Source organism: Vombatus ursinus, unplaced genomic scaffold, assembly GCF_900497805.2.
Source record: "Vombatus ursinus unplaced genomic scaffold, bare-nosed wombat genome assembly UNPS02014772.1, whole genome shotgun sequence".
NCBI classification, from domain to species: domain Eukaryota; kingdom Metazoa; phylum Chordata; class Mammalia; order Diprotodontia; family Vombatidae; genus Vombatus; species Vombatus ursinus.
In genome coordinates this window covers 4,261,080-4,273,513 of record NW_020954550.1, presented here as the reverse complement: position 1 = coordinate 4,273,513, position 12,434 = coordinate 4,261,080, and the positions used below count along the sequence as shown (strand labels likewise).

Genomic DNA, 12,434 nt, shown 5'->3' with positions numbered 1-12,434 from the left:
AAAGGTTTAAAGAATAAAGTAGGAATTCTTTGGCAAAGAGAAGAGAGGGAAGCTATTTCAGGCATAGGCTACGGTGTGAGAAAAGTCATGAAGACAAGAAAACAGAGGGCATTTGTGGACTCTTTAATTTGACTGGAGACTAAAGAGTGCAGAGGGGAGATAAAGTAGAAAAAGCAAGGTGGCACCAAACTGTGAAGGGTCTTGAATGTAAGGGAAAGGAGTTTGAACCTTATTTAGTGGGCAGTAAGGAAACCCTGAAGATTATTGAACAGAGGAGTGATGATGCAACCAGATCCATGCATAAGGAGGATTAGTCTGGCCATTATATGAAGATGGCCTGGAGTAGGGAAATTGAGGGCGGAAGATCTGATGAGAGACTGTTTCATTTCTCTAAATGAGCAAGAAGGAGGACCTATTCTAAGCTGGCGACTGTGGGAATAGAGAGGAGGGGGCAGATGGCGCAGATACTGTGGAGTTAGAATCAACAAGACTTGGTAGGTAAGCTTGAAATTTGAGAGACAGCATGAGATAGGTGAAAGAGACTTGGATTTTTTTTCCACTTTTAATTTATGAAATAAAACAAGCATTTTCATAAGACAGTACAATAAAAAAGATGATTGCCTATGAAAGTGCAAATGTACTATGCACAATTTGCTATTCCTTTCAAATATACAACAAAATTATCATGTAAATTTGTGTTTTTCTCCCCTCCCCTCTCACCCTGGAGATGGCCACCATTAGACACACACATATTCTCTCTATATATATCTATATCTGTATATAGATATAGATAGATGGATATAGAAATATACAATGAAATTATCATGTAAATTTGTTTTTTTCCTCTCCTCCCCTCCCACCCTAGAGATGGCCACCACACCATTAGACACATACACACATTTATATATATATACATACACATATATAGAGAGAAAATGTGTATTGTACAAAATTATTGTAATTGTAAATTGTAATAAAATTGTAAATATATTATAAATATATATAGTATATATGTATATTATAATATATAATTGTAAATTTATGTGTACATATATACATGTACATGTATACATATACATGTATACATTAAATATATGTAAATTGTAAAAATATATAAAAATTATAAATATATTATAAAAATATATATAAAATATAAGAATAACAAAACCCTTGTAACAGATATTCATAGTCAAAATAAATCACGTTGGCCATGCCCAAAAATGTCTCATTCTGCATCTTTAGTGTGCAGAGATGAGTAATAACATGGTTCTCATCAGTCCTCTGGAATCATAGGCATTGTGTTGATCAGACCTTTCTAAGTTGTTTGTTTTTACAGTATTGTTATTATATGAATTGTCCTTATGGTTCTGCTCATTTCACTTTGCCTCAGTTCATATAAATCTATCCAGGTTTCTCTGAAATCATTCCTTTAGTCATTTCTTACAATACAATAGTATTATATTCATGTATTATACTTTGTTTAGCCTTTCCCCAATTGATAGGCACCTCCTTGATTTCCAGTTCTTTGCCACCACAAAAAGAACTGCTATAAATATGTTTATACAAATCTATGAGTTTTTTTTTTCTTTCTTTGATCTCTTTGGGGTAGTGGTATAGACTAGTAGTAACATGACTAAGTCAAAGGGTATGCATAATTTAGTAATTTTTTGGTATAGTTCCAAATTCCTTTCCAGAATGACTAGGCCAATTCACAGTTCCACCAATAGTACATTAATGTCCTCATTTTCCCAGAGTTCCTTCAGTGTTCCCAGCTTTACAAATCTGTGGGGTATGAGGTACAAACTCAGAGTTGCTTTAATTTGCATTTCTCTAATTATTAGGATTTTGGCTTTTTTTCCTATAGCTGTTGATAGCTTAGATTTCTTCTTTTGAAATCTATTTGTTCATATCATTTGACCTCTTATTAACTGGGGAGATGGTTCTTATTTTTATAAATTTGAAAATCTTGGAAAAGAGAACTTTATCAGAGAAACTTGCTATAAAGATTTTTTTTCCTTAGTTACCTGATTTCCTTCTAATTTTAGCTGTATTGGTTTTGTTAGTGAAAAACTTTTCAATTTTATGTAACGAAAATTGTCAATTTTATCTTCTATGATCCTTTCTATCCCTTGTTTGGTCATGAATTCTGATTGGTTTTTCACATCATCTTTTATGTCTAAATCATGTATCCATTCAGTGTGTATCTTGCTTTATGGAGTGAGATGTTGGTCTATACCTAGTTTCTGCCAAGCTGATTTCCAATTTTCCTATCAGATTCTGTTGAATGGTGAGTTCTTACCCAAGTAACTGGGATTTGGGGATTTTTCAAACACTTTACTACTGTGTTTATTTGCTTTGACTGTTGTATATCTAATTAATTCCATTGATGGACGTCTTTATTTCTTAACCAGTACCAAAGTACCTTGACAATTACTTCTTTGTAGTGTTGTTTGAGATCTGGTACTGTGAGGACCTCCTCCTTCCCACTTTTTTCATTATTTCCCTGGAGATTCTTGACATTTTGTACCTCCAGATGAAATTCATAATTATAATTTATAGTTCTATAAAGTAATTCTTTGGTAGTTGGATTGGTGTGGCACTGATCAAATAAATTAATTTAGGTAGTATTGTTATTTTTATTATATTGGCTCAGCATACTCAAATTAATATTTCTCTAATAATTTCTCTAATTATTTAGGTCTATCTTTATTTCCATAGTGTTTTAAAAGTACATTCCTGTGTGTGTCTCAACAGGTATATTCCCAAATATTATATACATTCTGTGGTTATTTTGTTTTATTTTTTTAAATAATTTTTAAAATTTTAAATAATTTTTAAATAGTATTTTATTCATTTCCCCCCCACAATTACATGTCAAGACAATTTTTAGCATTCATTTTTATAAGATTTTGAGTTCTCAATTTTCCTCCTTCCTTCCATCCCCTCTTCCTAAAATGGTAGGCAATTTGATATAGGTTATACATGTGCTATCACATAAAACATAATTTCCATATTAGTCACAAATGTGAAAGAAGAAACAGATCAAAAGAAAAAAAAACACAAAAAAGAATAAAGTAAGTGAAAAAAGTATGCTTTGATATGCATTCGGAGTTCATCAGCTCTTTATCTGGATGTAGATGATAGCATTTTCTTTTGTGAGTCCTTTGTACTTGTCTTGGATCATTGTGTTGTTGAGAAGAGCTGCGTCATTCATAGTTGATCATTACACAGTGTTTTTGATACTGTATACAATGTTTTCCTTTTCCTGCTCATTTCACTTTGCATCAGATTGTATAAATCTTTCCAAGTTTTTCTGAAATCTTTCTGTTGTTCATCATTTCTTATTGCACAATAGATTCCATTCCATTCATATACCACAGCTTTGCCACCATGAAAAGGGTTGCTCTAAATGTTTTTGCACATGTAGGTCCTTTCCCCTTTTTTATGATCTCTTTGGGATATAGACCTAGTAGGGGTATTGCTGAATCAAAGGGTATGTACAATTTGGTTACCCAAATTACTCTACAGAAAGATTGGATCAGTTCACAACTTCCCCAACAGAGCATTAGTGTCCCAATTTTCCCACATCCTCTCTAACATTTATCATTTTCCTTTTTTGTCATATTATCCAATCTAATAGGTATGAGGTAGTACCTCAGAGTTGTTTTAATTTGCATTTCTCTAATCAAAAGTGATTTAAGCACGTCTTTATATGCCTATAAATGATTTCTTCATCTGAAAACTGCCTGTTCAATATCCTTTGACCATTTATCAATTGGGGAATGGCTTGTATTCTTATAAATTTGACTCAGTTCTCTGTATGTTTGAGATGTGAGGCCTTTATCAGACACACTTGCTGTAAAGATTGATTCCCAGCTTTCTGCTTTCCTTCTAATCTTGGTTGCATTGGTTTTGTTTGTACAAAAGCTTTTCAATTTAATATAATCAAAATTATTTCTTTTACGTTTTGTCATGCTCTCTCTCTCTTCTTTGGTCATGAGCCAGTAACTCACTTAACTTCTCCTTTAAGAATTTGGATGCTATACCACTTGGGGCATATATGTTTAGTATTGATATTACTTCATTGTCTATGGTACCTTTTAGCAAGATGTAGTTTCCTTCTTTATCACTTTCAATTAGGTCTACTTTTGCTTTTGCTTTGTCTGAGATCAGGATTGCTACCCCTGCCTTTCTTCAGCTGAAGCACAATAGATTCTGCTCCAGCCTCTTATCTTTACTCTGTGTGTCTCTCTGCTTTGAGTGTGTTTCTTGTAAACAACATATTGTAGGACTCTGGTTTTTGATCCACTTTGCTATCTGCTTGTTTTATGGGAGAGTTCATCCCATTCACATTCACAGTTATGATTACTAACTGTGTATTTCCCTCCATCCTATTTTTCCTCCTGTTTGTTCTCTCTCCTTTCACCCTTTCTCTCTTCAACAGTGTCTTGCTTCTGTGCTCTGCCTCCCCTAGTCTGCCCTCTTTTCTGTCAGCCTTGTTCCCCGCCCCTTACTTAATCTCCTCCCCTCCTGCTTTCCTGTTGGGTAAGATAGATTTCTATATTCAACTGATTGTGTATATTATTCCCTCTTTGAGCCAATACTGCTCAGAGTAAGATTCAAGTGATGCTCATTCCCCACCCTTCCATCTTCCCCTCCACTGTAATAGGTTTGTCCCGCCTGTTTGTGTGAAATTATTTACCCCGTTCTACCTCTTCCTTCCTTCTGCACCCAGTGTATTCCTCTTTCTCACCCTTAATTAATTTTTATGTCATTCCCTCAAAATCACCTTATACCTATGCCTTCTGTCAATGTATATTCCTTCTAACTGTACTATTAGTGGTACAGTTTTTAAGAATTACAAGTATCATCTTCCCATGTAGGTGTGTAAGGAAAACCAACCAACCAAAAAAACCCAGTTCCTGCTCTCAAGGGGCTGTCATAATTACATGATTTTGTTATTAATATGGCATATTATGTTGATAATTTTCCTAATATCAAACACACCTTGCAGTCCTGGCATAAATTCTACTTGGTCATAGTATATAATCTTTCTGATAGTTTCTGTAGCATCTTTGTTATTATTTTATTTTAACATTTTGCATCAACATTGATTCAGAGCATTAGTTGATCATTTTATTTCCCTGTTTTGATTCTCCTTGGCTTAGGTATCAAGACCATATTTGTATCATAGAAAGAATTTGGCAAGGTCCCTTCTTTTCCTTTATTTCCCCCCAGCAGTTTACATAATATTAGAACTAATTGTTCTTTGAATGTTTCATAAAATTCATTAGTAAATACACCTGGAATGTTTTTCCTTTGGAGTTCATTTATGCTTTGTATAACTTTTTTTCTGAAATTGAATTATTAAAAATCTGTTTCTGTGTCTGTTGACCTGGGAATTTTTTACTTTTGTAAATATTTATCCACTTAAGTTGTCAATTTTATTGGCCTACAATTGGGCACCCTTAATTCACTTCCTAAAGAGGCCTATTCAGTGAATGGGTGCTGTCTCACTCAAAGTGAGAACCTGGAAAGAGCTTAAGTTAAAAGGACCAAGGCCCACTGCATCCTTGGCCATCTCTAGTCATCCTGATCGATATCTGACCACTGGATCCAGATGGTCTGGAGGAGAAAGTGAAGCTGGTGACTTCTCACATCCCTCCCTCACTCAAATCACAGTCAATTGCAGGACATGTCATCATCTCTCTGATGTCATAGTCCTCTTCAAGAATGAAGGACAAACCACAACTACAACCTGCAAGTTGCCAATAATTTCCTTTATTTCTTATTTATTTGTTCTGAATTCTTCTTTTTTTCATTTTTGATACTGATAATTTGATTTTATTCTTTTATATTAAATTAGTTGATTTATTTTATTGTCTTCCAAAAAAAACCAACTCAGTTTTATTTATTAATTCAATTGATCTTTTTTGCTTTCAATTTTATTAATCTCATCTTTGAATTTCAGAATTATTTTAGTGTTTAATTGGGGTTGTTTGATTAATTAGTTTTCCAATTTTTAAGTTACATGCCCAGTTCATTCATCTATTCTTTTTTACTTTTATTGACAAAAGTGTTTAGAGTTACAAATTTTCCCCTGAGGACTGCTTGGGCAGCATCCCTAAAATTCATTATGGTTATCATCTTTGGTGAAATTATCTATCATTTCTATGATTTATTCTTTGGCCCAACAGTTCTTTGGGATTAAGTAATTTTTTTTCAATTTTTAAAAATCTTTTCTTCAACAGTCCTTTACTGAATATAATTTTATTGCATTGTGTTTAGTAAAGGATGTGTTTATATGTATATAATATATTTTTTTTCCCAAGGCAGTTGGGGTTGTGACTTGCCCAGGGTTACACAGCATTTAATATATTATATGCATTTGTTTGTGAGGATTTTATGCCCCAGTATGTGGTCAATTTTTGTAGAAGCACTGTGCACAGCTGAGAAATATGTGTACTCCTATTTATTCCCACTCAGTAATCAACAGATCTATCATATCTTACTTTTCTAAAATTCTATTCAGGTCCTTAACTTATTTCTCTTTATGGGTGGTTAGATTTGTTTAGATCTAAAGCCCTCCCCACACTCTCCCCTCCCCCACCCCCCCACCACTACTTTAATTTTACTATCTGATTTGAACTCATGTCTTCTTGACTCCAGGCCAAGCACTCTATCTACTGCACCTACCTATCTGCTAGAGTGATTTATACTTACAAAAAAATTTCACATGTTATCATCTGACTGTCACCGTAGCTCTATGAAGTAGATAGTGCAGGACTTATTATAACCTAACTTATTATAACTCTAACAGATAACTTATATATATAACATATATGTATATATATAAAAAACTTATATATAATAACTATTATAACTCTAACAGATTAGGAAATTGAACCTCAAAGTGGTTAAATGACTTGCACAAGCTAGTAAGTGACAAAATAGGCTTTTCTGATTCCACATTTGATGCTTTTTCCATTACATCACACTCTTCTACCCCCTCTCCCTAATTCTCACCTCCACTGAAATGAAATAGAACCATATAGTTCATCTTGCCTTTCCATACCTCCCAAGATGACAATTAATTATCTGTTTCTTGATTCTAATCTGTGCTAATGTTTTTAATCTATGATGATGTGGTAATAAAAAGTAACTAAAAAATCCCTCTTTCCCTCTCTCACCTCTTCTCCAAAGTTGTGACTATAGTAGTAGGGATTTCAGGCCAGGGAGGAAGGACAAGTCACATTATAGTGACTCCCTGTCAGGGGAGCTACCTGGAGAGAGGCCTGCCTCATGGTGACTCTCAAACTGCATCTCTGTTTTTCGCCAGTGGGTAGAGTCGCCCCTCTTCTCTCTATGAAAGAAAATTGGGGCCAATTTTTACAGTTCATAAGGATGCAGACTCTAGTAGTATGCAAGAATCTAAAGGCCAGGGTACATTCTAAAGTTGACTAGTGAGTACAAACAAGGGACATGTGCATAAATTTTTTTTTGTGCCTTTAAATCAGCATGGCTCTTTAGTGTATCTGGCTCTGTCTCCATGTTCTTCTTTCAAATGTCATGTTGTCTGTTGGTATTCAAGAAAGATGTCACTCTGTGGACTACTGTTTAAAATCCCATCCTTGGATATTTCTAAAGTTCAAGTAAACCTTCCTCACTTACCAAAGGAGGAAGGAACATGGCCAATTCTGTCCAGGGACTTGTTGAAGAATTTTAAGCAAACCCAGAAAAATACAGTTGTGCAAAAGAACCTTGGGTAAAAATCCAAGTTTCTTAATGTGAATTTATTTTTCTTGCTCTCTTAATGACCTGGAATTACTAAGGATATTTTGTTTTATGGGGCTTTTTTTCATCTCTTGCCACATATTCAGTTTTCCAGGATCATATTTCTGACCACTTCCTTATCAAAATAGTCTTCAGTTTTGCACATTTGAAAAAGCAACCTCATGACATGCTTGACTTAAGACATCATTTTCTTCAGCCTCAGCATGTATCACAATTTGATTGCATGTGAGGAATTTGTCCAGACAAAAAGCTGGTCGCTGGGCTCATCTATAACCTTTGATATTTAGAACTTCAGGGCAGCTCAGGATGGAGACTGAAAAACTTTCAGCACTCCCAGAGTGATCTGATCCAGGGAAGTCTAACTGTTGCCCCCTTGGTCTGAGCTCTATGAGTTCCTGACCTGGGTCTGAGTCTGAGCAAGAGTAGACTATTACTGAATTCAGCCAGTTAGCCATATGCCAGGAAGCTCTGCTGATTCAGATATATATATATATGTGTGTGTGTGTGTATATATATATATATATGTATGTATAGACACACACACACACACACCCCCCACAATAGTCCCTCATTGTTTCTTATAACTCCAGAAAAATGAAGAAGAAATTAAGCAAGCACCCCAATTGGTCCAGGATCCTTTCAGCTCTTCCTCCTCCTAGCTTTTCCTTAATTCAGTGTTAAATAAATATTCTAAGGCTGTGGCAACAGGATCACCGGAAAAGTGGGAATTGTACTTTGTCCTTTCTACGTGTTTTCGTGTCTTCACTGATTACTCTAGTTACACTCTTGCCAAGGATCTTCTATTAAAGCCTTTGTTTTGCACTGTATTGTAAATAGAGTTAAAGTAGAAAGTGTTCTATGACACCTGGATAGGGTATAAAAGGACCAGAGTTATAATTCGCTACTGCAACTATAAGGTTGAGTCTACATTGGCAAAATTATCTGGTTACTTAACTTTCTAATGAATGAGAAAGCATTTGTCAAACTCTTAAGAGATGTTGAACATTGCACTAAGTTCTGGAGATACAAATGGGAAAAAAAGAAGCCGGTTTCTGCTCTCAAGGAGCTTCCATTCTAATTCTAATAGCACATATAGACAGCACATACGGGAGGACTCATTGGCAGGCTGAATGGAAAGGTTCCCTAAGGTTCAGGGAAGGTGTCAAGACCAAGGTGTCTTTAGGGTTCCAACAGCAGGTCAGAAGGCAATGTCTTGAGATCTTACCAGAAGAATTGTAGTTAGTGACTCCTTTGCATATGTGTGTGTGTGTGTGTGTGTGTGTGTGTGTGTGAGTGAGTGTGAGAGACAGAGAGAGACAGAGAGAGATGGGGGAGAAGTAGCTGGAAAGGTTTGGCCCACCACCATTGGGATAGGGGGAATGGTCCTAACAGAGAGGGGACTCTGATTTGTGATTATGTTGGTATGGGGAACCCTGATGAGTAAAGTCCCTCTACTAGTAGAGACTGGCACCTGTTCTGCATGCTGTGGTCTTGGAGGGTCACTTGGGGCACTGAAAGGTTCAATGACTTGCTCCAAGTTACACTGCCAGTTTGTGTCAAATGCAGGACTGGAGCGCAGGTCCTTCTGTGCTCCCAAAGTGGTGGAGATGAGTAATCAGAGTCCAACCCAGAAAAGAAAGGAGAAAGGAAATAGACTGTGAGGTTGAAGTAAAGAGCTCTCTGTAGTGTCTACTTCTGCTGGGCCTCTAGCCCTTAGATGGGATCTGAATGACAGAAGTGGGGTTATAGTGTATAAAGGGAATTGTACGTTTTAGTTCTTACGCCTACTGAGTTCATCTAGTTCACTAGATGGGATCTCTTCACATTCTTTTAGTAGTATCCATACTTGTTGAAAGAGCACTAATCTGAGAATCGGGAGACTTGGGTTATATTCCCAAAGGAGTCACTTATTAGCCATGCAACATTGAGCAAGTCATTTAAGTTCTGTTGGCTTCATTTTTCTCATTGATAAGGAAAGGGGTTGCATTAGGGATGATAGGTTTAGAGCGAGAAGGGAGTTTAGAGACCATCCTCATTTTCAGATGAGAAAAATGAGTCCCAGGGAGGTCAAATAATTTATTCAAAGTCTCGTAAGAAGTGAGAAAGCTGGGATTTGAATCCAGGTCCTCATAGAACAAAACTTTTGTTCTTTACTTTGTAACATTCTGCTTCTAAATACTCGTATAGTCAAACAATCAATTACTCAACAAGTATTTGTTAAGTGCCTACTATGTGTCAGGCACTGTGCTAAGTACTGTTCTGGTGCCAGTAGTAGTAGTCTATGATTTCATTGGCACATGCATATTTTTTTCTATTAAAATTATCTAGATATTTATATAAATACTTTTGGGTAAAATTAGTTACTTCAAGTGAATATGCACTAGAGTAGGGGTTCTTAACCTGGGATCTGTGAACTTAAAAATTTTTTTGATAACTATGTTTCAGGATAATTAATTTCCATACAGTGCTGGGCCTGGAGTCAAGAAGACCTGAGTTCAAATATAACTTCAGACATTTAGGATCCATGTGATCCTGGGCAAGTCACTTAACCTCTGTTTGCTTTAGTTTCTGCATCTGTAAAATGAGGATAATAATAACATCTGCCTCCCAGAGTTGTTATGAGAATCAAATGAGCTAAGGATTGTAAAACACTAGGTGCATTAAGTGATATATAAGTGTTAGTTATTATTATCTTATGCATTTAAAAACATTATTCTGAGAAGGGATCCCTAAACCCCACCAGACTGCCAAAGGGGTCCCATGACACAAAAAAGGTTAAAAACTCCTGCACTTAAACCAAAAAAAATCCATATTCCTTTAGACCAAATTCCATTAGGCGCATTTGGGTACCAGTCTGAATGGGCAGTCTCAGCAGGTAATGGGCTCCCCTTCGCTTTCTTTAAGGTCTTCAGTAGAAGCTGGTTGACAGCTTGTTAGATATGTTACAAAGGGGTCTCCTATTCAGGTAACTGTTAGTCTAGGTGACCTCTGAGGTCCCATCAAACTCTGAGATCCAGTCATTCTAAGTATTCATATTTTGAGACCCAGTGTCAATCTATTTGAAAGGCCATTTGTGGCTTTAATGTAAATGGCACTAGATCCTATCACTACATTTCCTACCAAGTATTCTGTAGCTGAAAAGTGACTTGGTCACTTATTTTCCTGATGATGTATAGGTTTAGCTCCTTGTCCTTATAGCAGTAAACAATGAGCTGGACCCAGAACTGAAAGGGAAAAAGGAAGCAGGCTGGATTGCATTTGGGAAATTGTGCTAAAAATTCCAGTGATCCTAAGCTGCTCCCTTCCATCAAACGCCATCTCTTTCACACCAGTATGCCTCCTGAGAGGCAGTGTGACATAGGGGACAGCAAGCTGCCCTCCAAGTCAGAAGGACCTGTGTTCCAGTCCTGCATTTGACACATACTGGCAGTGTAACTCAGAGCAAGTCATAGGACTTTTCAGTGCCCCGAGTGACCCTCCAAGACCACAGCATGCAGAGCAGGTGCCAGTCTCTATTAGTAGAGGGAGTTTACTCATCAGCGTTCCCCATACCAGCGTAATCACAAATCTAACCCAGAATTCTCCTGATCATGCTATATGGGTACAGATCATGGAACACTATGATCTCAGAAGAATCAAAATTACAGATGCCCAAAAGGTCTGTGGAAGGACATATAATAGGTGTAAATAGGCTAGAGAATATTAATAAGGAAAGAAGACTTGTATGTGAGAAGTAGCAGAAGTTCTATCTCTACGTAACTACATATGACCAGAAAAGGAGATTAGATGGTCATGTAGTGATAATAGTTAGCATTCATATAGCACATTACACATTTCATTTTATTTGTTCTTAGCAACAACTTTGTGAGGTATGTGCCGTAGTTATCCTTATTTTACATCTGAGGGAACTGAGGCACAGAGAAGTTAAGGAACTTGTCCAAACCCACACAACTAGCAAATGTCAGAGGTAAAAACATTTGAACTCAGTTCTTTCTGACTTCAAATCCAGTTATCTATCCACTGCATCACTTAGTTGCCTTAGTAAGTTTGAAAGATAAAGGATTGACTACATGAATTTATCCTTGACATTTTAAAGATGCAGAAGTCCCAGTAATTGTTGATAAACATTTATTAAGTGCCTACTATTAGCCAAGCACAGTGGTAAGCACTGGGAATACAAATACAAAGTAAATAAATAAATAAAGACAGTTCCTGCCCTCAAGGAGTTTATAATCTAATGGGGAAGACAAAATACAAAAGGAAGCAGGGAGGCAGAAGGAGGGTGGGGAGGAGAGGGAGGAAGGTATTTGCTGTAGGTATGATGGAGAAGTCCAGAGGAGTGTAACTCAGTAGGGAATGAAAAGATGGCTGATTTGAGGCCCTCTTAAATAGAGGGCATTGTGTATATCCTCCATGGAGATTTTATGGAAGGGTGTGGTCAGTAGAAAGTGAGAAAGGATAAATGGTTTGTGGTCTGGATTGATGTTGGTAGTGTCCACATTAGCAAAATAGCAGGTGTTCCTGCAGTATATTCAGATTTATATAGTCAGTATGATTTACTGGAGAAAGCTATAAAGTGGCATTGTTTTTCCTTGTCATGTATTCTATACTGTAAGTGTGATATAAGTGTTTATAAAGAG

The 12,434-nt window shown here is 36.4% G+C and overlaps 1 protein-coding gene across 1 annotated transcript in view; it reads left to right on the top strand.

Moving 5' to 3' along the window:
• ARSB (arylsulfatase B) overlaps positions 1-12,434 on the top strand; it is a 225,235-nt gene that overhangs the window by 124,196 nt on the left and 88,605 nt on the right. The window lies entirely within an intron of this gene.